Genomic DNA, 25,000 nt, shown 5'->3' with positions numbered 1-25,000 from the left:
TTGAGTGGAAGATAATACATCTTTAATGGGGTTGTTGTTTCTAACATCGTCGCCCTGCTGCTGTTCTCCTTCTCACAACAATCTCGCAACATTGTAACAATCACCCATTTGGAGACTATGTATCGCGTAGGCGTTTCTTGTAATCCACACTGTGGATACAATTAACGAACAACACGTTTGTTGTTCATCATAACGAAGGTGTTTTTTTAGTTTGTTTGTGTCATTTCGACCAGATCAGACAGACAGGAACCAGGGGTGAGAGCATATCCATATTAGGAAGTCGATGTCCTACATAATAGACTTGGCATAACTGTCAGTCACACAGCACTGAGCCGACAACACACCACTATAGAATAATAGCTGCTTATTATAGCCTCTTATTGGCCGTTTATGTGAAGAGTTATGCTACTTGATCGCTTCATCATGATTGGCTGTCTGTCTGTCGTCGCTCCCCGGATCTTTCACCAGTTGTTTCGATACAGGCCGTCTGTCTGTCTGCGAAATTAAAGTTGGGGCTTTTTCAACTCATTAGCATGTTCTAGTCTGTGGGGGGATGCAGAAACATGTGGCGGGGGGGGGGGGGGGGGGCTAGTGGGGGGGCCAAAGTGTAAAATAAAAGTGCTCAAATCTAAAAATGATTTAGTGTGTTGTAGGCTGTGAGTGCTGAAGTCTAACTTTTTATAAACCGTTAATACACATACAGGATGCTATTACACTAAGTCTATTATCAATATCGACAATAGAATAGAGTGTAAACGAGTTACCAATTATTGGTGTCCTTGGCTGCTTTATAACCTATCATTGGGTGAAGATAAATGGGGGGGGGTTAAAATAAATGTACAACAATTCTTAGTGAGTGTGTAGTTTCCATCTCCTCTACATTGTAACCTATATATATATACACGTGTGACTTGAGGACAGAAGTGGCATAGACCTATTAGACCTACCTCAACACTGACAGGGCTTTTATTATATCAATGATTAATTATTGGCAGCAAATTAATTGGGCCTGAACAGTGTGCTGGAGTATAGGAACAAGCTTCTGTGACCATTAATTAACATTAATTAACTGTAACCAATCAAAGAGCCATATTATGAAGACCAGCCCAACACAGGCTACACTGTACACATTATACACTAAAGTGATACAATGTAACCCTTATCAGAGTGAGTTCATGTGGGCTGTTGGCCAATGGCCTTGGTCAACTTTTATTTTTTTTTGCTTTGCTTTTTTTTCACCCACGGATCTTGCCTTGTGCTCAGTGTTTAGTGGACGTCACGCGGTGTGTGTGTGTGTGTGAGAGAGAGAGAGAGAGAGAGAGAGAGAGAGAGAGAGAGAGAGAGAGAGAGAGAGAGAGAGAGAGAGAGATCGAAACACATACACAAACAAGCACACACACAGAGAGAGAGAGAGAGAGAGAGAGAGAGAGAGAGAGAGAGAGAGAGAGAGAGAGAGAGAGAGAAACATTCAGAGCGAGAGAGAGAGAGAGAGAGAGAGAGAGAGAGAGAGAGAGAGAGAGAGAGAGAGAGAGCGAAACATACATAGAGAGAGAGAGAGAGAGAGAACCTGTAGTTCAACTACAAAGACAAGGGAATTAGAGATACAGGCTGTGATCGTAATGTAACGACAGACAGACAGACAGACAGACAGACAGACAGTATATCGTGTCGGTGCATCTGGACTTATCTTCTCTCTATATCTTGGATTATTTACACTACAACAACCTCTCGCTCGTATCGCCGGGTCTTCTCTGTGGTTTGGAGGAGGAGGATCTTTTTAAAGAGAAGGTATGGAAGCAGAAGAAGTGTCCATATAATTATTATTGTTATTTAGAGGGTGTGTTCGCTGTGTGCTGGATATGTGCTCATTATGGGATCACTTCTCTGTGCACGGGGCTTTAAAGCAGTCATTTCCTCTCCACAGTACTAGACATTATAGACACTAGACATGGATTGAGTGAGAAAACGGTGTTAAAACTGCTTGTGCTGCAACTGAGGCACATCGGTCATCATAACGAGGATGACAAACTACCAGTGGCGGAAAGTAACTAAGTACTTTTACTCAAGTACTGTACTTAAGTGCAATTTTGAGGTGTTTGTTTTACTTTACTGGAGTATTTACAATTTTAAGTATGTTTTACTTCTACTCCGCTATACATCTCAGAGAGAAATATTAAACTATTTTTAAACATTTGAAAACTTTGAAATGGGACATTCTGCATAATGAGTACTTTCTACTTTTGGTACGTCAAGTACATTTTGATGCCAATACTTTTGTACTTTTACTCAAGTATATTGATATCGGACTTTTACGTGTAAACAGAGTATTTATACACTGCAGTATTGACACTTTTGCTTGAGTACTATACTTTTACTTGAGTACTTTTCCACCACTGCAAACTACCAACGAGGTTGTGAGATGATAGAATCATCCAGACTGGAACTATAACAAGATAAGTTATGTAAAAAAAACAAATAGAAAAAAATAACAGTTCTAAGTACAGGGGGGGGGGGGAGGCGCATGCACGCACGCATAGTGTGTGTGTGTGTGTGTGTGTGTGTGTGTGTGTGTGTGTGTGTGTGTGTGTGTGTGTGTGCGCGCGCGCGCGCGACGTGCCCCGTGTGCTATTTGTAGTTTTAAACGTGTACTAATGACAAAACAGGCGTTGTCTTCTTATCGAGTCTTGACAGAAGAGGCACTAGAATTAGAATAGACCACTGACATAGTTAGTAGTAGGGATAACTTTGTACACACACACACACACACACACACACACACACACACACACACACACACACACACACACACACACACACACACACACACACACACACGGTGGCATTGTTTTGCAGACAGGATTACATTGTCTAGCCCCTGGTCAGACATTATGTCAAACATTTTCTTTAATAGTCAACAACACCCCACACACACACACACACACACACACACACACACACACACACACACACACACACACACACACACACACACACACACACACACACACACACACACACACAGGCTATAGGCTACTCTGTGGTCACCATGCATCATCATGATAGTGTGGTGACGTTATTGTGACGATGCAGTCTGTTGCAAATGGACAGCTACCTGTGTAAAAGCTACATGGAAAATAGCAGATCTACAAGCTCACAGTGTGTGGCGTGGCGACCCGCCGTGAGCTTGTAGATCGTCTATTTTCGGTGACAGACAGTTGAAATGGCACAGTGTCATGTTTGTTGGCCATTTACAGCGCCATCTATCCTCATGAATGGTGTCCTGCTTCTTTATCCAGCTGCCTATCACAACAATGACATTGTGAGGTTTCTTTTTTTTAAAGTAAGGATTGTTTATCTCTGTTTCTTTTCACTAGTCATCGTGACATTATTGAATTGTTTTTTGAAGGAGTGTAATAGTGATAGATGTCACCTTTCAGGTGAACCCCTAAAATGGCCCTTTAGCCTTCTTTTTGATTGATTGATTGATTGAATGAATACTTTATTAATAGTTTGCAAATTGTAAGGGGGTACGGTTTACAATGATTGTTAACCCATTAAGACCTGAAGCCGATTCTACAAATGTCTCCTAAATCCCAACAGTATTCTGAAAAAACGTATGTTTCTATATCAGTGGTGCTCAAACTTTTTCATGTCAAGGACCCCCAAATTAGTAAAATTTGCACACATTTTCACGATTTTTCAAAAATAGCAGATCTGCAAGCTCGTAGCGCGGCACTCGGTGCCGCGCTATGAGCTTGTAGATCTGCTATTTTTGAATAGCCAAAGTGTAAAACTGCTGATATAGAGGGCATTTGCAGAATCGTCCTCAAGCCTTTGATGTGTGAATAACAATCTATTTGAACGAACTTCGACCTTAAGCAGCCGGCCGTGGGCCCAGTGGGCATTTAAACTGTACCCTTCAGATGTTATTCATACCAAATCAAGTTAGGAGGTTCACAAAATGCCAGCCTTCACACAGGAATGAGGCATGTCTCTGAGACAGCCTGTTGCACTGCTCTGTTATTCATACAGTTCACACACAATGGCTCACACACATCACTGACTGGAGCTCTTTTTTTATTTATTTGATTGCCTTCCACCATTGTGTCTTTTTCTGTGTTGACTTGGACTAGATGATGCATAGATGTGTGTGTTTTGTCAATGGCACTGTTTGTCTTTGGTAAGTAGATTGTGTGTGTGTGTGTGTGTGTGTGTGTGTGTGTGTGTGTGTGTGTGTGTGTGCGTGTGCGTGTGCGTGTGCGCGCGCTCACTTTCCTCGTCCCTGTGTGACTGCTCACCACCGTTAACCCCTTAATGTGTTAGCCATATTTTATAGTGTGCCATCATCATGATGATGGCGTTTCAAAAGCAGCAGACCTGAAAGCTCACATAGATCAGCTACGTTTTTGTTTATTTCATGTAATCATTGAAATATGTCACCCTTCGCCCTAATCTCTCAAGAGACAGATTCAGCAGCCAGCAACTGAATTTCTTTCCCCCCCTTTTTTTTTTGGCTGATGGGTTCCCAGATTGCCCATGCCCCAAAATATGGACGTCAGGTTTGAAAGTAGTTAATTAAGCCATTTCCAACGTCATTGCCATCTCTTTCAAATACTTTTTTCCCTTTTCTTCTAAGTTTCAGCCCTCCTTCCTGTATCTGGGGTGGGTGTAAAATTAGCTTATTTCTTTTTTTTTTCTCTCTCTCTCTCTTTTTTTCTCCTTCAGTCAGAATGTGGAAGTGTTGTATCGGCATGGTGAGAAAGACAATGAGGACAAGGCCGGGCTTTGTGGTTGACAGAAATGCATTTTTAACCCTGTGGATGAATGGAGCCTCACATTCCACACCAGCAGGCCTTTAACTGAATGGCACCACTAACGCTGCTGTTTTCATTACTCATTACTGCCTTGTGCCTTTTTTTTCTCTCTCACTATGGACGGACATGGACGCTCATGCCCAGTAGCTGGGAGGGGAGGGAGGGAAGGGGAGGGAGGGAGGGAGGAGGGGGTGCGGTCGTGCTGTTGTACATTTGTTGATTATGTAATAATGTCAATATGATATGTTGGATCGGCTGTTGTTGACTCCCAAACACATCAATCTCAGTCAACTGTGTGCGAAGTTTATGACAAAAGTGTGCGTGTGTGTGTGTGTGTGTGTGTGTGTGTGTGTGTGTGTGTGTGTGTGTGTGTGTGTGTGTGTGTGTGTGTGTGTGTGTGTGTGTGTGTGTGTGTGTGTGTGTGTGTGTGTGTGTGTGTGTGTGTGTGTGTGAGTAAACACCAAGCCCTTGCTATTTGCTGTCCATAGCTTTGGAGCGACTCATCTGTAAAGCTTAGGTCGACAAGATCATTTTATCAAGTCACTTTGTTTTAAAAACACATGTATTCTTTTTTTTAAAGCCAGAGTTTAAGTCTGGTTAGATTGAAATCTTTGCTGATTGTACAACACAATACCCACCCAACATTTCCCCCTGCCTCTGTTCCTCTGCTCAGAACACCGAGAGCAGATGTCGACATTTGCTCACTTTGAAACCGCAATGTATGGAGAGAAAAAAAAGCAATAACATCAAATCCAAAAGACGCGGTCATATTTATGTGCCCGGTCAGCTCCCATCTGATGTATTCCATCCTTTTTTTCTCTCCTTTGAGCACAACTCCTGTCATTTGATGTTTCATATCCTCTCTAGACATGAGCGAGGAGGGTGTTGGCATATCTGTATATATACACCGCCTTAAATAACTCACTGTGGCACATTGAGGTTGGATTACAGAGAGGCAGGCAGCTCACAACAAGTGTGAAACCCATTTTAACAGCTGTTCTGTCTTTTTGTTACGTAATTAACAAATATGCACACATCTACCAGTGGAGGTTGACGGACAGTCGGATCATTTTAAAATCAGAATGTTGAGCCGGTGGTAGTGTTTGTGTCGACACCCGACTGAAGCGACAGCATTGATTCCCCCACCGCACCGCGGGGTGCCCACACTGAAAGGGCAATCTTTCTCTTCCAGCCTAGAAACACCGAGCTCCTGGATTAAATTATAAATGAGCCCCGCCATAGGAAACTCATTGCTTATGGCTTTGAATAATCAAAAGGAATTTATTTTTTTGCCGGGGACTAGTGTCGCGGTGCATGCACTGATAGTACAGACACACATAAACACAAGTAAACAAACTCACACACACACACACACACACACACACACACACACACACACACACACACACACACACACACACACACACACACACACACACACACACACACACACACACACACACACACACACACACACACACACACACACACACAGTACATTAAAATCCTCAGTTAACCTGTGTGTTTGTAACTCATAGTGTACAAATGTAACCATTAAATGAATACTGATGATTTCTCACTCACACACACACGCACACACACACACGCACACACACAGTACATTAAAATCCTCAGTTAACCTGTGCGTTTGTAACTCATAGAGTGTACAAATGTAACCATTAAATGAACACTGATGATTTCTCACACACACACACACACACACACACACACACACACACACACACACACACACACACACACACACACACACCAGTTACTCTTCTTAAGGAAAACGAAGCAGGCTCTCTTGGTTGGCCATCTTTCTGTTCTGCAGTTGTAACAGGTGGGTATTTAATCCCTATATCTGGGTCACACCTGCACCCCACTGACGGATCAATAGAATCCATGCCAAGAAAGCAGCAGCGCTGCCTTCCATAGTAAAGCTATCGGGCCTGATAGCCGTCCAAATTAGACCCAAAGAAAATGATGTAGTAATCGGAGGATTAAGATAGGAGAGGGGTTAGCGCTGGCCGGGGGTGGGGTGGGGAGGGGGTGGTTGAAGAGGAGGCTGGGGGATTTAACCATGAGGCCTTGTTAGTGTCTCCCCCAAATGGAGAGAGAGAGAGAGAGAGAAGGTGTGGTAGTTCAGTGGCGGGTAGGGCTGTCACCATTATGACACTTTACTAATTTGATTAATTGTCACACAAATAATTGAGTTTGTCGTTAAACACTGGAACATTATGAATAAAATTACATTTCTGGAACGCTGGTGTAGCGGTCCAGGCACCTATTAGGCTCAGTGTAGCCTGACGGCGTGTCGCAGGTTTGAGTCCTGTTCCCGACGGCCTTTTGCTGCATGTCATCTCTCTCCCCTTTTCCTGTCAGCCTACTGTCCTGTCTATAAAGGCATAAAAGCCCCAAAAAAATCTTGGAAAAGAAAAAAAAAACAATCTTTTTGGCTTTGTAAACAAAAGTGGACACGTTTTGAACTTCAATTTCCACTATTTTTGAAAACGTTTGCAAATATATTTAACATTCTTCAACATGGAAACGATTATGACTATTATGCAAAATCTGTCAAATGATTGCGATTAGGCGATTATGTCATAATTGTGACAGGCCTACCCATGGTAGGTAGGGGAGAGAGGGAGGGAGAGAGAGAGGAGGGTGGTGGCGTGGTTGTTCGGTGGCGGGGGATTCTTTTTTAGCATCATGGCGTGTTCCTTGGGCCACCACTGTGGTCCGACCGGCCAGCTTTAATGCATCTTGTGTGAACGCATATGCAATTTCAGTGGTTGAGTGGATATATAGTAGGATGTGGTTGGAATGGGTTTACTTTGAAAGCGGATGGATTTGCTTTGGGTTCAAAGTAACAGGAATTACAATACAATCATGTTTGCTGTAAAATTACATATTTCTGCATTATCCACTATTCTTACACGAGCGCGCGAGAGAGAGCGAGGGAGAGACGAGAGAGAGAGAGAGAGAGAGAGATGGAGACGGAGAGAGCGATGGCCTGATTTTCACTCTTACCCATTATTGATGATCCATTACATTTCACCAATGAAAGAGCGTATAAAAACATGCTGCATTTATAATTTAGCTGAACGCGTTTGGATTCATTACCGTAGCGATCATCATAGTCATCATCGGTTATTATGGCCCACGTGCTGATCATAGTTTAATAGATTTCTGCCTTGTGTCTCTATGTGCCAATGGTGGCATTGTAGCTGTGATTGCTGCAGGATTAAAGAAGAGAACTAAGCTTAGCCAGGGAGAGAAGAGAAGTAGCCCAGAGAGCCACGTGGCTGTGATCAGGGATTGGGGTGGGAGGGGGGAGAGGGAGGGGGGGGGGGTGTGGAGAGAGAGGGGGGGAGAGAGAGAGAGAGAGAGAGAGAGAGAGGAGAGAGGGTTGCCTAGGGAAGGGAGAGCTCTTTGTCCAACCCAGATGTCACTATAGTAGACTACCGTTATTGATCCACTTATATACACACACACACACACACACACACACACACACACACACACACACACACACACACACACACACACACACACACACACACACACACACTATTCTACAAACACGTCCCTGTAAAATTTTTAGTACCGAAAGGATGAATCAAAATATGATTTAATTCATTTTTCTTTGCGTTGACTCTATTATATATCAATTTGCGGCAATAAAATGTCCCATTCCGCGTTCGCTCTTAAGCCTGTAGTCTTAAGAACATGATATTTCCCAGAAAAACGCACTGCCTGTGCTTTGATGGTAAAAAGCAAAAAGATGAACATGTATCAAATGATAAGGAAATCAAATGTGGCTCGGACATAAATCCTTCAAGCCACAGCCACAGTAATCGTTTTTTATCTTCTTTAACCCATTAAGATCGGGAACGCATCTGTGTCATTTTAGATTTCTTTGGCTATTCAAAAATAGCAGATCTACAAGCTCGTATCGCGGCACCGAGTGCCGCTATTTTTGAAAAATTGTTAAAAAAATATTTTTTATATTTTTTTCTAAAAACTGTTAGGATTTCGATTTTTTGAATCGGCCTCAGGTCTTAATGGGTTAACATATGTTTGTTCAATGTTCAGTGCTTTTTAGTTTTGAAGACCAAATCCTCCCTAATCATCTAGAGCTGTATTTTTTCTGACTTCCTGTGTGTGTCTGCCCCCCCTGCCCCCACCACCTCTCTTTCTCTCACACACACACACACACACACACACACACACACACACACACACACACACACACACACACACACACACACACACACACACACACACACACACACACACACACACACACACACACACACACACACACACACACACACACACACGCACACACACACACACACGCAGAGCTTTCCTTCCATAACTGGCGGCTGTGAGCTGAGTGTCTGTGTGTCTGCCTATCCGTCTGTCTCTGCCTGCTGACGGTGTGGTTCTGCCCTCCCTAATGTCCTTCTTCATATTTGATGGGCCACTGTGACTGTGTGTCACACTGAACATCCAGGTCTAGAGATTCAACATTCAAGAAGGTTTATTGGTTTTATTTTATGTGCTTGTATACTGTATACACAGCACTGTTTCCCAAGCAGTGGGTCGCGGACTCATGTTTGGGTCGGCGGACCAATTGTTATGGGTCGCGAGTAAATATCCCCCTTTTTTTTCGTTTCCTACATTTAAAAAAAAAGACGTGTTATTTTAAAATATATTTTTAAGTCTTAAGGTAGGTACCCTCACAAAAACATGCTGTAATCCTGGTCTCTCTACTGCCTCCCCCTGGTCAGCCGGGGCGCCTGATGGAGGGGAAAGGAACTGGTTGGAATAACGTGTTCCTTCCACGCGCTCCGTCTAACCAGGGAAACTCCCCCCTGTCAGGTGACAAGATGCGGCTTGCTAGCTCTCGTGCATTGATGGAGGCATGAGCTCGGCTCTAGGCTCTCCCTAGGCTGGCAGAGGGAGTGTAGCGCCCGGGATTATAAGTGGCACTGGGTGAAAAAATGGGTTACAAAAATCGTGGGATAAAAAGAGAAAATAAAAAAGATTTTTTAGAAGTTTAAACAAAAAAATCACAACTTTTCATCAATTAAAAACAATTCGCATTCACATTGTAGCTATACATGTCGGTTGAAAACCTCATAAGTCCAAAACTGAGCTACAAGCTCAAAACGCGTTTCGAGCTTGTGGATCTGCTACTTTTTACGCTTTTGTGTGACGCCGTAGTATGATCAAGTACGGCATTTAATTTACGAAACAAATGGAGATAAGTGGTTTCTGCCTGACAGCAACGACAGGTTTTTCAGAAAACTGTATTTAGAAGGCATTTGTAGAATCGGCCCCTCAGGTCTTAAGAACCTTTCCGGATGAAGACTGTGTGTGAGCGCCGTGGCGTGTTGTTGAGGTGCTGATCTGCATTTCTAACAGTTGTGCACACGTTGCAGGAATGATGTCTGGGCAGCCAGGCGACATGGCACCCAAACTTAATCCAAACTCACTGTGGCCCAGAGGTCAATGTGTTGTTGGTGTGGGGTGTGTGGGGGGTTGGGTTCAATGTGCTTCCTAAAGTAGAGCTATAGGCTGTTCTGACCCTATAGCGTCGGTCATTATTCTAAAACAATGGTTCTCAAACTTTGTCATGCCAAGGACCCTCAAATTGAAATGTATTTGGCCGCGAACCCCCCATCTGAAATTGGTTTGTGCCAGGGACCCCCAGAAGCAAAGATTTGAGTAAAAAAAATCACTTTAGAAATATATATATTCAAATACATGCACACATTTTCAAGACTTTAAAAAAATAGCAGATCTACAAGCTCATAGCGCGGCACTCGGTGCTGCGCTATGAGCTTGTATATCTGCTATTTTTTTATATTGATATAAGTGGCTAAAATGATTGTGACGCTATATTAACACATTTCGCTGGGGAACCCCCTGTTGGTCCCCGTACCACTGGTTGAGAACCCCTGTTCTAAAGCAATGCTAGAGATTCTTCAAAACTGATTGTAATAGTGCTGCCGGTCGATGTTGTTCTTCGTTTTGGTTGTCTATTGAATTTGTATTTTGTCACGCAGAAGGTGTGCTTTGAAAGCAAAGCCAAATGTTTTTTGTTGTTGTTTTTTTTTTCTTCTGTTTTCTGTTTTCTCCTCCTCTCTGCGCATTCTTCTCCTTTGGTACTGAAGTGAATGTGACGTCTCTCCACTTTGTTTGTCCCTTTTCGAGAGCCCTGCATAATGTGATGTTTTCTCTCTTTTTTTTTCTCCCTTCTTTCTTTGTGTCTGATGTGGCAGAGAACTCGTGTTGTTCGCTGGGAGTTTTGTGTACAACAACAGTTGGAAAGATAGAAGGGAACAACGGGAGCTGCGGTGCTCCCCGCTGGGAGGCGGTTTCACGGTCGCCCCGGTATTACATTATATCAACTACACCCGACAGCCTGTTTGACCACACGCACTCAAGAACATACACACAGCAACATCCTCAAGTGTTCATTTTACTCTTGAGGGTTAAACAAACTCAAGAACAACTCGACAACAAACAGTGAAATGTCTATTTTACTGTTTTGAGTATAAAACATATTTTACACGTTAGCACTAGAGGATGTTATAGTGCAAAACACTAACACCCCCACACAGGCACGCACATGAACACACACGCACACACACACACACACACACACACGCACGCACGTACACGCGCACACACACGCACACATGCACGCACGCACGCACGCACGCGGATGGGCAGAGATTTTCCCCTCGAATGTGAATCACCCTTAAGGAAACAGAGCTAGCATAGTGAGCCAATTTGTGTAGGAAAACAACTATTAAAAAGCAACAGACTTAAAAACCCTCTTTAGTTTTACTTTCGCTTTTCGACGATTGCACTTCAGCCATGCTTCAACAACTGCTCTCTCATTCTAATGACACTGACTGTGTTCCTGTGTGTGTGTGTATATATATATACGTGTATATACAGTACGTGCAAGTCGTTTTCTTTCCGAAGTCAGGCCAATGAGTCAGAGAGTAGGCAGTGGATGCAGTTAGTGCAGATTGAAGGCCAAATGATGCTGGATGTCTGACTGACTTAGGCAAACAAGCTGGAAATGTCTGCAGGCTACAGCCGCTAATCATTCAGCGCACTGAAGAGCTGATCGTTAGCCACTGATGTCAGCCTAACCTTGCCCTGCTGTTCCCCTCTCTCTCTCTCTCTCTCTCTCTCTCTCTCTGTGCGTGTGTGTGTGTGTGTGTGTGTGTATGTGCGTGTGTACACACAGCACCGGAGCACACCAGATTGCGTCCTGTAATGATGTTCGTGTTGTACTTGTGGTGGTACTTCTTGCTTTTTCAGAAGTATTGTTTGAAAGACGCTTGTTGTTCATATTAGATTTCTGTCCTTTTTAACGCACATCTGTCTCACGAACCCGCTCATGTGCAAACGGGGGAAGAATGACTTCTCTGTTGCTGTCAGGAACTCGCTGTCTGCTTGTCTCAAAACGAGAGGGAAGTACACACCGTGTACTTTTTTTGTACAGGAACAAAAAAAATAAAGGAAATTTGAAAGAAATTACCTCTTGCGATCTTTAAATAAAGCAAGTAAAGTACACTCTAGCGCTGAGGTATTGAATGCTTTAATAAAGTCCATTTCATGAACTATGAGAGGGGTGTCAATATGGCTAGGAGTTTGATTGATTGATTGAATACTTTATTAGCAGTTTGCAAAAAAAAAAGCGCAGGAAAGTACAGTTCAATACAAGGTCTGCTAAGAGGATTTTAAACCCAAGAAAGCCTATGACTTTGTTTCCATTGGGGTTCTTTGACTGTGAATAATGTTTCTTTTGGAGTGGTCCCATTTTTACACTTTCACTGTTAACCCATTAAGACCGGTAACGCATCTGTGTAACCACTTTAACCATTATTTTATACTTTGGCTATTAAAAAATAGCAGATATACAAGCTCATAGTGCGGCACAATATGAGCTTGTATATCTGCCATTTTTCAATAGCTATTCTTCTATTTTTGAAATATTGTGAAAATGTGTGCAAATCTTTGAATATATATATTTTTTTAAAGTAATTTATTTTACTCAAATCTTTGCTTCTGGGGGTCCCTGAAACAACATATTTTGAGATGGGGGTCCACGGCCTAATACATGTAATTTCTGGGGTACTTGACATGAAACAGTTTTAGAACCACTGATTATAGGAACATACAAGTTTTTCAAAACACTGTTAGGATTTAAAAGACATTTGTAGAATCCTCAGAAGCAAAGATTCGAGTTACAAACGTTCGCTTTGAAAAATAACATATTCAAAGATTCGCACAAACTTGCATGATTTAAAAAAAAATAGCAGATCTACAAGCTTGTACCGGTCTTAATGGGTTAAATTAACAGTCAGGGTTTTTGCTGTGCGGGACGGGGTACATACAGCACAGCAGCCAGGACATGGCATTTGTGTCAGGGAGGCTCAAGTCTAAGGTCACTGAGGACAAAGGGGTCTTCAGAAGGTTAGAGGAGTGCTGCTGCCATGGGGCCTTAATGAGATCATCCTGAAATCCACATGTGGAGCACAGGGGACTGGGGCTGAGCCCCGTGCACTGCCAGCATGCAGTAAAGTGCACTCTGCTGGCACGCCGCGCTGCGGAGTGCAGCAGCATCTAGGCTAAGTTGTAGAAGAGAGCTTCCTCCACCGCGACGACAAAAGAAGATGGATAGAAGGGAGACGGTGAAAAACGGCATAATGAATCAAGACTTCCTATCTTCATGTCCCCGCACCTCTTCGCTATATATTTTCCCTGCTGCCCCTCGCTGTCGCATTCGATCATCCTCTCTCTTCCTCTCGATCTAAGCTTCCCTTAATTGCCTCCGCCAGGCCGGCCGAAGGCGTGGCCGAGACTATGTTTTGCCCCCTGTCCGTCCGTCCGTCCGTGTGTCCGTCCGCGTGTCTGTCCGTCCGTCCGTCTGTGAACGGCTAATCTCCGGCACCGTTGATTTACGTGAAAACTGTGCACACACACTCCCTGGATGCCAGAGCAGAACCTCTGCCCCAACCTTTTCAGATTTGCCTGTTATAGCGCCACCAGGAGGCCGATTTTTGCATATTACTCCTATAGATTTTGTCCAAACATCACGCATATCGGTACACAGTATCTCTATGGTCATGTGATCGAGACCGATCTGTCCGATTTGCCAGATTCCACCCTGATTGGCTAACATCGGCTTCCAAAGTTTGCAGGATTGGTCCGTTTTGAACAAAATGCCTCAAATCATGAACGCAGCGTGCCGTGAAAGCTCACACACACCTGTTTTAGCGCCACCAGGAGGCCGATGCATTCCGAACATTGCTGGCCCACAATAACCTGCCCGACCTGGCGGAGACCTGTGCTCCGAGGAGCACTTTTTCTAGTAGTTTGTACGTTGTTTTACAATGGTGTTGTGTGCCAAAAATAGCAGATCTACAAGCTTGTGACCTTCTAGATGTGCTATGATTCAGACTCCTGCTTTCCATTCTGAGCAAAGATAACTAGAAGAGTGTGGTGATCAGAAACGTCACTGATAACCATCACTCTTATATTGAGTCATTTAACCCATTAAGACCTGGAACTGTGTCATTTTTAGATTTGAGCTAAAAAGCATTATTTTACACTTTGGGCTATTCAAAAATAGCAGATATACAAGCTCATAGCGCGGCACCGAGTGCCGCGCTACGAGCTTGTAGATCTGCTATTTTTTTTAAATCGTGAAAATGTGTGCAAATCTTTGAAATATATATATTTTTAAAGCGAACATTTTTAACTCAAATCTTAGTTTCTGGGGGTCCCTGGAACAAAATATTTTGATGGGGGTCCGCGGCCAAATACATATAATTTTGGGGGTCCTTGACATGAAAAAGATTGAGCACCACTGATATAGAAACGTACGTTTTTCAGAATACTGTTGAGATTTAGGAGACATGTAGAATCGGCTTCAGGTCTCAATGGGTTAATTTCTGTTATGACTGAGACCAATTTCTATTTTTATTTTGTTGCCTCAAAAGACGGCAAACAACGATGTTGTTTTTACACGTTTAGCAGCAACCAGAGTGGGTCTATAATCACATCATGCAGGGAGGTGCTACTTCCCTCTCCTTGGCCTAACATCTGCCGACTATTTAAACCTCATCTTGGATCAATAACACGGCACACTGTGTTTTCACGTTCTGCCTTGTTGTTAGCACTAGAACGAGCTGACCCTGTGTTGCTTGTCTATGCTACCTGCCTTCCCCAGAGGAAAACCACATTTCCCAGCTGCCCCCTTTGTCTTGTCTCTGGCCCGGGGGCCTAGCGGTGAACCGCACGTGGAGAGAGGAGCCCAAAGTCAGGGAGCCTTTTAACAACAACACCACCCTGTCCTTCTCATTGGTTACACACACACACACGCACGCACACACACACGCATAGTAAAAAATAAAGTTGTGTTCTTTTTACTCTTGAGGGTGTAACAATTGACCCAAATGAACCTGATCCACTTTAATACACACACACACACACACACACACACACACACACACACACACACACACACACACACACACACACACACACACACACACACTCTCTTTCTCTCTCTCTCTCTCGCTGTCTCTTTTCCCCATGCTCTATCCCTCTCTCACACACACACACACACACACACACACACACACACACACACACACACACACACACACACACACACACACACACACACACACCTCCCTTCAGCTATACCTCTGGCCTCAGGGCCCTGTTCCCACATTGTATCCAGATGTGAGGAGGACAGAGGGAGGAGAGGGGCCCCCCGGTAGCGGTAGCCAGCCACAGAGCACCCCATACACACACACACACACACACACACACACACACACACACACACACACACACACACACACACACACACACACACACACACACACACTGGGAGATATTTCATCAACACAGCAACCAGCTACACACAAATAGGCTTGCGTCAGTGATTATGTTGTGACATTGTATGCAGTAAAATCCTTGTTGTAAAGCCAAAGTAAGTAAGTAGCCTTGGGAACCAACAGTTCCCGAGCCGTGTGGCGGCTTGATGTAAGTACATCACCCAGCCATGATAGATGTACACGTTTATGTTAACAATTACTCTACATATATATATATTTTTGCAAGCCAGGGCTTTTGGAGATAAATGAGACAGACTGAATAGAGCACTGCAGAGGGGAGGTGTGTGTGTCTGTGTCCAGCTGATGCTCGTTGACGCTCGTTAATGTTATATACATCAAGGCAATTATGTTTCTGCACTCATTTCTGGTTCCGGACAGGAATTTCCCTTTTGGTCCTAAAAAACACTGCTTATCAATTCATCGATTAATCGATCGATAAGGTTATCAACTATCAATGAATCAATGAATTGATAATTTGCATCCCTAACATGTACATCACCCAGCCATAGTGTACAAGTACTCCCCCTGGACATGATGCTAGTATGTCACAGGGACTTTAAGCCCCAATCCAACACTTGATGCCGAGTGTCAAGCAGGGAGGCACTTGGTCCCATTTTTATAGTCTTTGGTATGACCCGGCCGGGGAATTGAACCCCTAACCTCCCACTCTCAGCCGGACGCTGTCTAACCATGAGGCCACTGAGCTGCGTCTCTCCCGCACGAGAGACCACATTTCTACCGCCCTGTGCCAATAAGGTCAGGGGGAGATATTGCGCTATGAGCTTCAAGCAGCACAAGTTGTCAACCGGTGTCTTACTCAACACCAGGGTCTACATTTTGCAATGGAAGAGTAGGGAGGGAGACCACAGTTATATTGCACTAATACTCCACCGTATAGTTTGGTTAAAATGTAAATAATATTGTATTCATTCAAATAAGATTGCAGCTTTAACCCATTAAGACCGGGAACGCATCTGTGTCACTTTTAGATTTCTTTAGGCTATTCAAAAATAGCAGATATACAAGCTCATAGCGCGGCACTCGGTGCCGCGCTATGAGCTTGTAGATCTGCTATTTTTGTAAAATCGTGAAAATGTGTGCAAATCTTGTACAAATATGTCTTTTTTAAAGCGTTAGGATTTAGAAAACATTTTTTTCATCGGCCTCATCGGCTTAATGGGTTAAAGTAATAGGATACTGTGTGTGCTTTATCTAGCCATTGTTTTTTCTTTTGTAGCCAGTGATGTTGAACAATATACTTCCTGTGTCCGTGAAGATAAATCCTCCGAAAGGACACCGTTAACTCACTATCAATGCATCCAGTGGAGGCATCATGTGTTCACCCTGATAATGCTACGTTGTGGACAACATCTCTGTGTTGAAATCGGAGAAAAACAACCTTTCAATGTTTACATGACAATTCTTTATTAGATCAAACGGCACCTGCTGATGCTCTTTGAAACAGCTCTGGTGTAGCTCTGACCAGAGCCACTGGGTCTATGTGTGTTAGCCTCCATCTAAACCAGCCTAAACACATTACACGTTCAAAACGTGACTGAAAAACAGCAATGCCTGTTCCCGCCATTCAACCGACGTGATTCTTTTTAGCAGCCCGTCGAATGAATGGATCTTAATCATAAAAACAACTCAACGCCAGACACACCACATCAAAAGCATTAGGGATTTGGATTAGGTTACTGACTTCTGACAGGTGGACAAACTATTGCAGAGTTTAACCCATTGAGACCTGAAGCCGATTCTATATGTCTCCTAAATCTCAACAGTATTCTGAAAAACGTATGTTTCTATATCAGTGGTGCTCAATCTTTTTCATGTCAAGGACCCCCAAAATTATATGTATTTGGCCGCCAACCCCCATCAAAATATGTTGTTCCAGGGACCCCCCAGAAGCAAAGATTTGAGTTAAAAATGTTCGCTTTAAAAATATATATATTCAAAGATTTTCACACATGTTCACGAATTTTCAAAAATAGCAGATCTACAAGCTCATAGCGCGGCACTTGGTGCCGCGCTATGAGCTTGTATATCTGCTATTTTTGAATAGCCAAAGTGTAAAATAATGCTTTTTAGCTCAAATCTAAAAATTACACAGTTCCAGGTCTTAATGGGTTAAGTGACTTTGACAGGTGGACAACTACAAACTATTGCGGAGTTTAAGTGACTTTGACAGGTGGACAACAAAGTGACCCATTATTTTACCTGCATTATGTTCTATGCAAAATACACGTACAGTACATTACAAATAATCAATATGACATATTCATATATCATTTGTGAGCTCTGTTGACGGCCCTAGTATACAGCTTAGTTTTCAGGTGGCCTAACAGAGGTCCAAATATGTTGTCATTGTCCTTTTTCTTGAAATTGTCTTTTCATAATATTCACCCGACTGCAAAGGTTGATAAACAAATAAATGCAAAACATTTAGACAGCCGGAGCAGGAAGATGCTTTCACATTCACACATAAATGGATGGATGCTTATGCTCCCCCGACCGTCTACGTTTACCTACTGCCTCATTATCTCTGTTACTGTATACCGGTTGTCATGGCGTTGCTATAAACGAAGGCAGAGCGATGGAGTCAGTCATACTTGCTCCAGAGAGACCGGCTGGCTGTGATAATCTAATCCCATGGTCACAGAACTCTATTTAAAGAGAGCACACCAGCTAATCCCATCAGATTATACCTGGCCAGCTCCACACAAAAAAATCACCCAATTAATACTCTTTCTTTCAAATGGCTGCAAAAAAACAGTCCTCGTAGTGCGGCACAGAGTGTGCTACGAGCTTGTAGATCTGCTATTTCTTTGGGGAAAATTGTGATTGTTGTTTTTCAAATCTTTTAATATGTATACATTTTTTATTTTTAAAGCGAATATTTTTAACTCAAATCTTTACTTCTGGGGGATTCTACAAATGTCTTCTAAATCCTACATTTAAAAAAAGAAAAGAAAATTATGTTGCTATATAGCAGTAGTTCTCATGTCAATTGGACCACCCAAAATTATATGTATTTGTCCACGGACCCCTCATCTCGAAACATTTTGTTCCACGGACGCCCAGAAGCAAAGATTTCAGTTAAAATGTATATATATATATTCAAAGATGTGCACACAATTTCACTATTAAAAAGAAATAGCAGATCTACAAGCTCATACGTGCTATGAGCTTCTATATCTGCTATTTCTGAATAGCCAAATAAATCTGAAACGACACGGATGCGTTCCCGGATTGAATGGGTTACAACAGAGGATGCATTAGCGTCAGTGTGCTAATGATGTTGCCCCACCTAGCATCTCATTTGCCTTGCGATACGAGCACTTGTAAAAAGAACGTGTTGATTTCCCTATACTATTACTGTTAGCATATCTATGGGCAGTTGGAGACACTCCTCCCAAAGCCCTGGTAGCTATAGTGTTGTTAGTTATACAGTACTATGCACACACACACACACGCACGCACGCACGCACACACACACACACACACACACACACACACACACACACACACACACACACACACACACACACACACACACACACACACACACACACTCACACTCACACTCACACTCACACATCACAGCTCTCATGCTTGTATTGTTAGGTGGTTTGTGATCAGGGAACGCATCTGTGTCATTTTAAGATATCTTTGGCTATTTTTGAAAAATCGTGAAAATGTGTGCAAATCTGTAAATCTTTTAATATATATATATTTTTTTTTAAAGCAAACATTTGTAACTCAAATCTTTGCTTCCTGGGGGTCCCTGGAACAAAACATTTTGAGATGAGGGTCCGCGGCCAAATACATATCTAAAAATGTTTTCTAAATCCTAGCAGTATGTTGCTATATCAGTGATGCTCCAACCTTTCCGTGTCAAGGACCACCAAAATGATATGTATTTGGCCGCGACCCCCATCTCAAAATATGTTGTTCCAGGGACCCCCAGAAGCACAAATCGGAGTTAAAAATGTTCGCTTTAAAACATATACACATACATATTCAAAGATTTGCACACATTTTCAGGATTTAAAAAAAAATGCAGATATACAAGCTCATAGCGCGGCACCGAGTGCCGCGCTATGAGCTTGTAGATCTGAGATCTGCTATTTTTGAATAGCCGCATCTGTGTCGTAAAATGACACAGATGCGTTCCCGGATTTAATGAGTTAATGGGGGGAATATGCTATACACACAGTACATGTGGATTGCTTCGAGAGGAGAGGAGAGGAGAAAGAAGGGGAGAGGAGAGGGGAGGGGAGGGGAGGGAGCTACAGGCATCATTGTCCCAGATATCTGGATCTGAGGTGCACCTTTTTTTTGTGTGTGCTGTATGTGTGCGCACGTGCTTGTGTGTGTGTGTGTGTGTGTGTGTGTGTGTGTGTGTGTGTGTGTGTGTGTGTGTGTGTGTGTGTGTGCGCGCGCGCGCGAGCCAGACGATGTGGTTCATAGTGTGTGAGTGTTGCTGACACCATCTGCTGCTGCTCTAAACATACAATATATTCCACATATACATACAGATGTGTGATTCTGTGTGCGATGCAGATGTAAACCATATTAATGATGGTTTGTATGTAGGTTACTGTCATCCTCTGTGTGTCGTTAGCTCTGCTCCATGCTGGGTAGAGGCAGTGTGTCTTCTGCTCTGCTTGTACTTACACCATGTCTGTTATTGTACTGAGCTGTGTGCGGATACAGTATAATGTACATACATGCAGGAATGCAGGCAGTCTCTCAATCTCTCTATCTCTGTTGTCTTTGTTTATCTCCTATTATCTCTCTGTCCCTCTCTCTCTCGCGCTCTCACACGCACGCACGCACACACACACACACACACACACACACACACACACACACACACACACACACACACACACACACACACACACACACACACACACACACACACACACACACACACACACACACACACACACACACACACACACACACACACACACACACACACACACACACACACTCTATTCCTCTCTTTCACTCTCTGAGTGTCTCCATTTTTAGTAACCCATCCCGCAGTGTGTGTGTGTGTGTGTGTGTGTGTGTGTGTGTGTGTGTGTGTGTGTGTGTGTGTGTGTGTGTGTGTGTGTGTGTGTGTGTGTGTGTGTGTGTGTGTGTGTGTGTGTGTGTGTGTGTGTGTGTGTGTGTGTGTGTGTGTTGTGTGTGTGTGTTGTGTAGAGCTGGCCACTGGTGCGATGTGGAGAGAATGACAGTGTGTAATCCTCCATTGCTTATTTCTTGTGTAACAGGCCTGTGGCTTTTCGTGGTACCGTTAGCTGTGGCTGTCTGACTGACTGACTGACTCACTCACTGTTTGACTGACTGACAATGTGACTGACTGACTGACTGACTGACTGTTTCACTGACTCTTTCAATGACTGACTGATTGACTGGCTCTTTAATGACTGAGTATTTGACTGACTGACTGTTTCACTGACTCTTTGACTGACTAACTATTTGACTGACTGACTGACTGACTGACTGGCTCTTTGAATGACTGACTCTTTGACTGCTTGACTGACTGCTTGACTGACTGACTGACTGACTGGCTCTTTAATGACTGACTCTTTGACTGCTTGACTGACTGTTTGACTGACTGAGAGTGCACACACTCAGAAAGGTCTCTGTCGCCACGGTGACGGACAGCACACAGGTGATTCTTGTCGTCAGCGTCTGATCTCTCCAGGGAGAGCTTGGTGTGCGTGCATGCGTGCGTGCATGCCTGTGTGTGTGTGTGTGTGTGTGTGTGTGTGCGTCACTGTGCACACATGCGTGTGTAGATAAATGCGTTTGTTTGACGCAACCCTTTGCTTTCTTGCATTTCACCGTCAGCTGTTCTGCATTACCTTTCCATCATTAGACAGAGGACTGACTAAGTGCAGCAAAAATTAACACTTCCTTCGCCAAAAACTCCAGCCAGTGAAAGTGCCCGACGTGCCGTTTCACGACAGGCTGCACATGTTCCTTCTTTATCTGTATTCCTATCGTATATATATCTTGTCGAATCCAGTGTTTCTCCCTCCTTATCTCTGTGATGTTCACCGTCTCTCTGGGCCTGCAGAGCTAGTATAGTGAGCCATCCTGGCATCCAGCCATCAGGTTAGAGCACGAATTGGCTTTGTCTTTTTTTTAAACGTCAGGTTCAATTTATTACCACAGCCTAAAAGACTGACCATTATCATTGCGTCGAAGCGTTTTCCGGTAACCAAACAAAGCAAAGCGCTGACCAAGAGCATTAGTCAAGTCACAAAGAAGAAAAAAAAAGCTCTTCGAAATCCAAAATCCATCAGACAAACTCCCCTTAAAAAAAAAACGTGATTCTCAAAAATAGATCAGAGGAACCTGACTTCTGAACGGGGCGGCTGGCTGGCTGGTGATGACACACACAGAGTGGGGGCTTGTCATTCGTCGGGGGGGGGGGGGGGGGGGGGGGGGGGAAGACAAACTTAAACGGCCATTGTTCAAATATCTTGCCAGCATTTGGCAGGTGGGCACGGGGCTAATAATTTGCGCCACCTGGTTGTGTGTGTCGTGTATGTGTTGCTATGGGTTACATCCACCGTACACGACACCGTAGTATCACAGAGATTGAGACCGTCCGTCTCTGTGTGGCACGTATATATATGTGTATATATGTGCCCGGCAGACGCCGCTGCATGCCGCGTGTTGTCACCAAGGAGATCTGGCTTGTCCTACACGTGTCTCTCCTGTAAAAAAAAAAAAAAGCCTGCCGGGTGCAGGGTGGGGTTGAGGGGGGGGAGGGGAGGGGGGGTGGGGGGGGTCTACTACAGGATGAGCGCTAAGTCGAGCCCCCTGTGGGCTTCTCTCTCTCTCGCTGTGGTTACTGCCCTTGTTTTCTTCCTTCTCTTATCTCTCTTTCTCTCTCGTCTACACAGTAAAATCATCATTGTTAATTTAAACTCAGAGAGTGCACGTGGAACCAAATGGACCCTTACGGGTCCATTTGGTTCCACGTGCACTCTCTGAGTTACAAATGGATGAATAAACACTGTGTGAGGATTTTGACTGTGTATGTTATTTGTCACACCTGATCATATTCCCCCTCTCTCTCTCTCTCTCTCTCTCTCTCTCTCTCTCTCTCTCTCTCTCTCTCTCTCATTATCCCACTGTCCTGTGTGCTGACTTCATCTCTGTTTACTATTTATCTCCTCTTTCCCTCTCTCTCTCCTCCCCCATTGCACTGTGTTTGCTGGCATCCACCTCTTTTACTCCCTGACAGAACGCTTTCTCTCTCTCGCTCGCTGGCTTTTCTCTCCCCCCCCGTCTCCTGCACTCTCTCTTGTTCACTCGTGTGTCCCCCTCCCCCTCTCCCTCTCCCCCCCCCCCCCCTCTCTCTCTCTCTCTCAGTTTTGAGATGCAGCTTTCCGCGCTGTCCTTTTTTCCTTTTTGTTGCCTGTAACTAGTTTAGAGTTTTTTTTCACCGGGTGAGTTAACAAGCTTGGATGATTTGGAATCAGTCAGCCCGATAAGATGTGACCCAGATGGGGAAGAAGAAGAAGAAGGCCCTTTTCCTTTTCTTTATTTTTAATTTTTTTTATGTAATATGTCCAATGCATCGTGAGCCTTAAAGCTGCATCCATCCGTCCATGAGGGGGAAAAAACGCAGTTAAACTGTCCGTCCTGTATGAAAACAGCCAGGTTTGTTATTCTCATCTAGCTCATCTGTTCCCGTGCGTTGCTTCTCTCTCTTATTGTTATTGGCTCTTGAAGGCCCTGGGCAGATGTTTCTCACCCCCCCATCCCCCCTCCCCCCTTTTCCTCGGTTCAATAGGGAGCTCTGTATCGTACACACACAAGAACACTTATTTACCGTATGAAATCTGATTTTTACCCACAGGTTATTTCGTTTGAGTTGTGTTTGTTCGTAATGGTGTTACGGGGGGGGGGGGGGGGGGAGTTTTGGACCAGTGTGAACTGACTCACAACAACTGTTTTGTTTGAGCCCACACACACTCTGTGTCAGGAATCCACAGTGGAAACATTGAGGTCCCATTCTGCGTGTGTGTGTGTGTGTGTGTGTGTGTGTGTGTGTGTGTGTGTGTGTGTGTGTGTGTGTGCAGTGGTGAGCTGTGGATTTTTTAACTAAGGGTACTGTATTTTATGGCGTCACGCGCGCGCACGTGCGCACACATAGCCACTCAGCTCAGTGCTAGTTGAAATACTGTATTCAACATGTGATTATTAATGTAATCATATGTCTTATTATTTTGTTGTATTGTTGCATTGTTAATTTGTTGTTTTTATTTTTGTTTCAAATTAATTATTGTATTTTCCTTTTAATTTTATATAAAAGCCCTTTACATAGACTCACCCACACATAAGTAGGCCTACTTAAAATAATCAGACAACTTGTCTTTGTCTTGTCTCAGAGAACTGGGTCCTCTGCTAAGCGATACCCTTCACACCTTAGCCTGGTAAACCCTCCCTCCGGACACATTCAAGTCCGTGTCTTTTCTCGAGTAGCCTAATGTTATATTATGCAAAGCAGCCAGGTAGACGCTATTGAGAACGGCTCGCCACTGACGGCACGAACCTTAGAGGCTATTGTTTTTAAACTTTAAGGCGTTAAAGACCGCCGCTGACGGTGCGTGCACGCGCGCCCCCAGCTCCCACAGTGTCAGAACTAAGGGTACGCCGTACCCCCCGTACCCCCTACAGCTCAACCCTGTGTGTGTGTGTGTGTGTGTGTGTGTGTGTGTGTGTGTGTGTGTGTGTGTGTGTGTGTGTGTGTGTGTGTGTGTGTGTGTGTGTGCGTGTGTATGCGTGTGTGTAATTGTGATGGAAGAGTCAAAGTCCGTCTACAGTCTTTTGTTTTGTCTTCCACTCACTTCTCATCGTCCTCACAACCTCTCAGCTTTAGAGTTTGTCTTTCGTCAAGCTTTTGCCTCGAGGCAACAACACAGGTTTGAAAACAAGGCATGGAGTTAAACAGAAACAGTGATACAAGAGGAATATGAAAGCCAGCACAGCAGGTTACAGAAATACATCCTTTTTTTTTGTGCAGTTGTGTGATTATATGCACCCGTACCTACGGTATGCTGTCCTCACACGCTCTCCAGAAAATCTCTTAACACCTTAACCCATTGATACCTGGAACGCATCTGTGTCACTTTAGATGTCTTTGGCTATTCAAAAATAGCAGATATACAAGCTCATAGCGCGGCACCGAGTGCCGCGCTA

General features: G+C 43.9%; 1 protein-coding gene across 2 annotated transcripts in view; it reads left to right on the top strand.

Annotated features, from left to right (window-relative positions):
• znf516 (zinc finger protein 516) overlaps positions 1-25,000 on the top strand; it is a 66,244-nt gene that overhangs the window by 480 nt on the left and 40,764 nt on the right. Inside the window, exon 1 of one of the 2 annotated variants that reach the window (XM_084053274.1) lies at positions 1,570-1,788. The exons of the other annotated variant lie outside the window; for it this stretch is intronic. The gene's annotated coding sequence lies outside the window, so the exon portion shown is untranslated. Of the gene's footprint in view, positions 1-1,569; positions 1,789-25,000 lie in introns of those variants that run through there. 2 annotated transcript variants of the gene reach the window in all.

Source organism: Gymnoscopelus microlampas (genome assembly GCF_963454915.1).
Source record: "Gymnoscopelus microlampas genome assembly, chromosome: 3".
Classification (NCBI taxonomy): Eukaryota; Metazoa; Chordata; class Actinopteri; order Myctophiformes; family Myctophidae; genus Gymnoscopelus; species Gymnoscopelus microlampas.
This window is presented reverse-complemented; position numbering and strand designations above follow the sequence as displayed.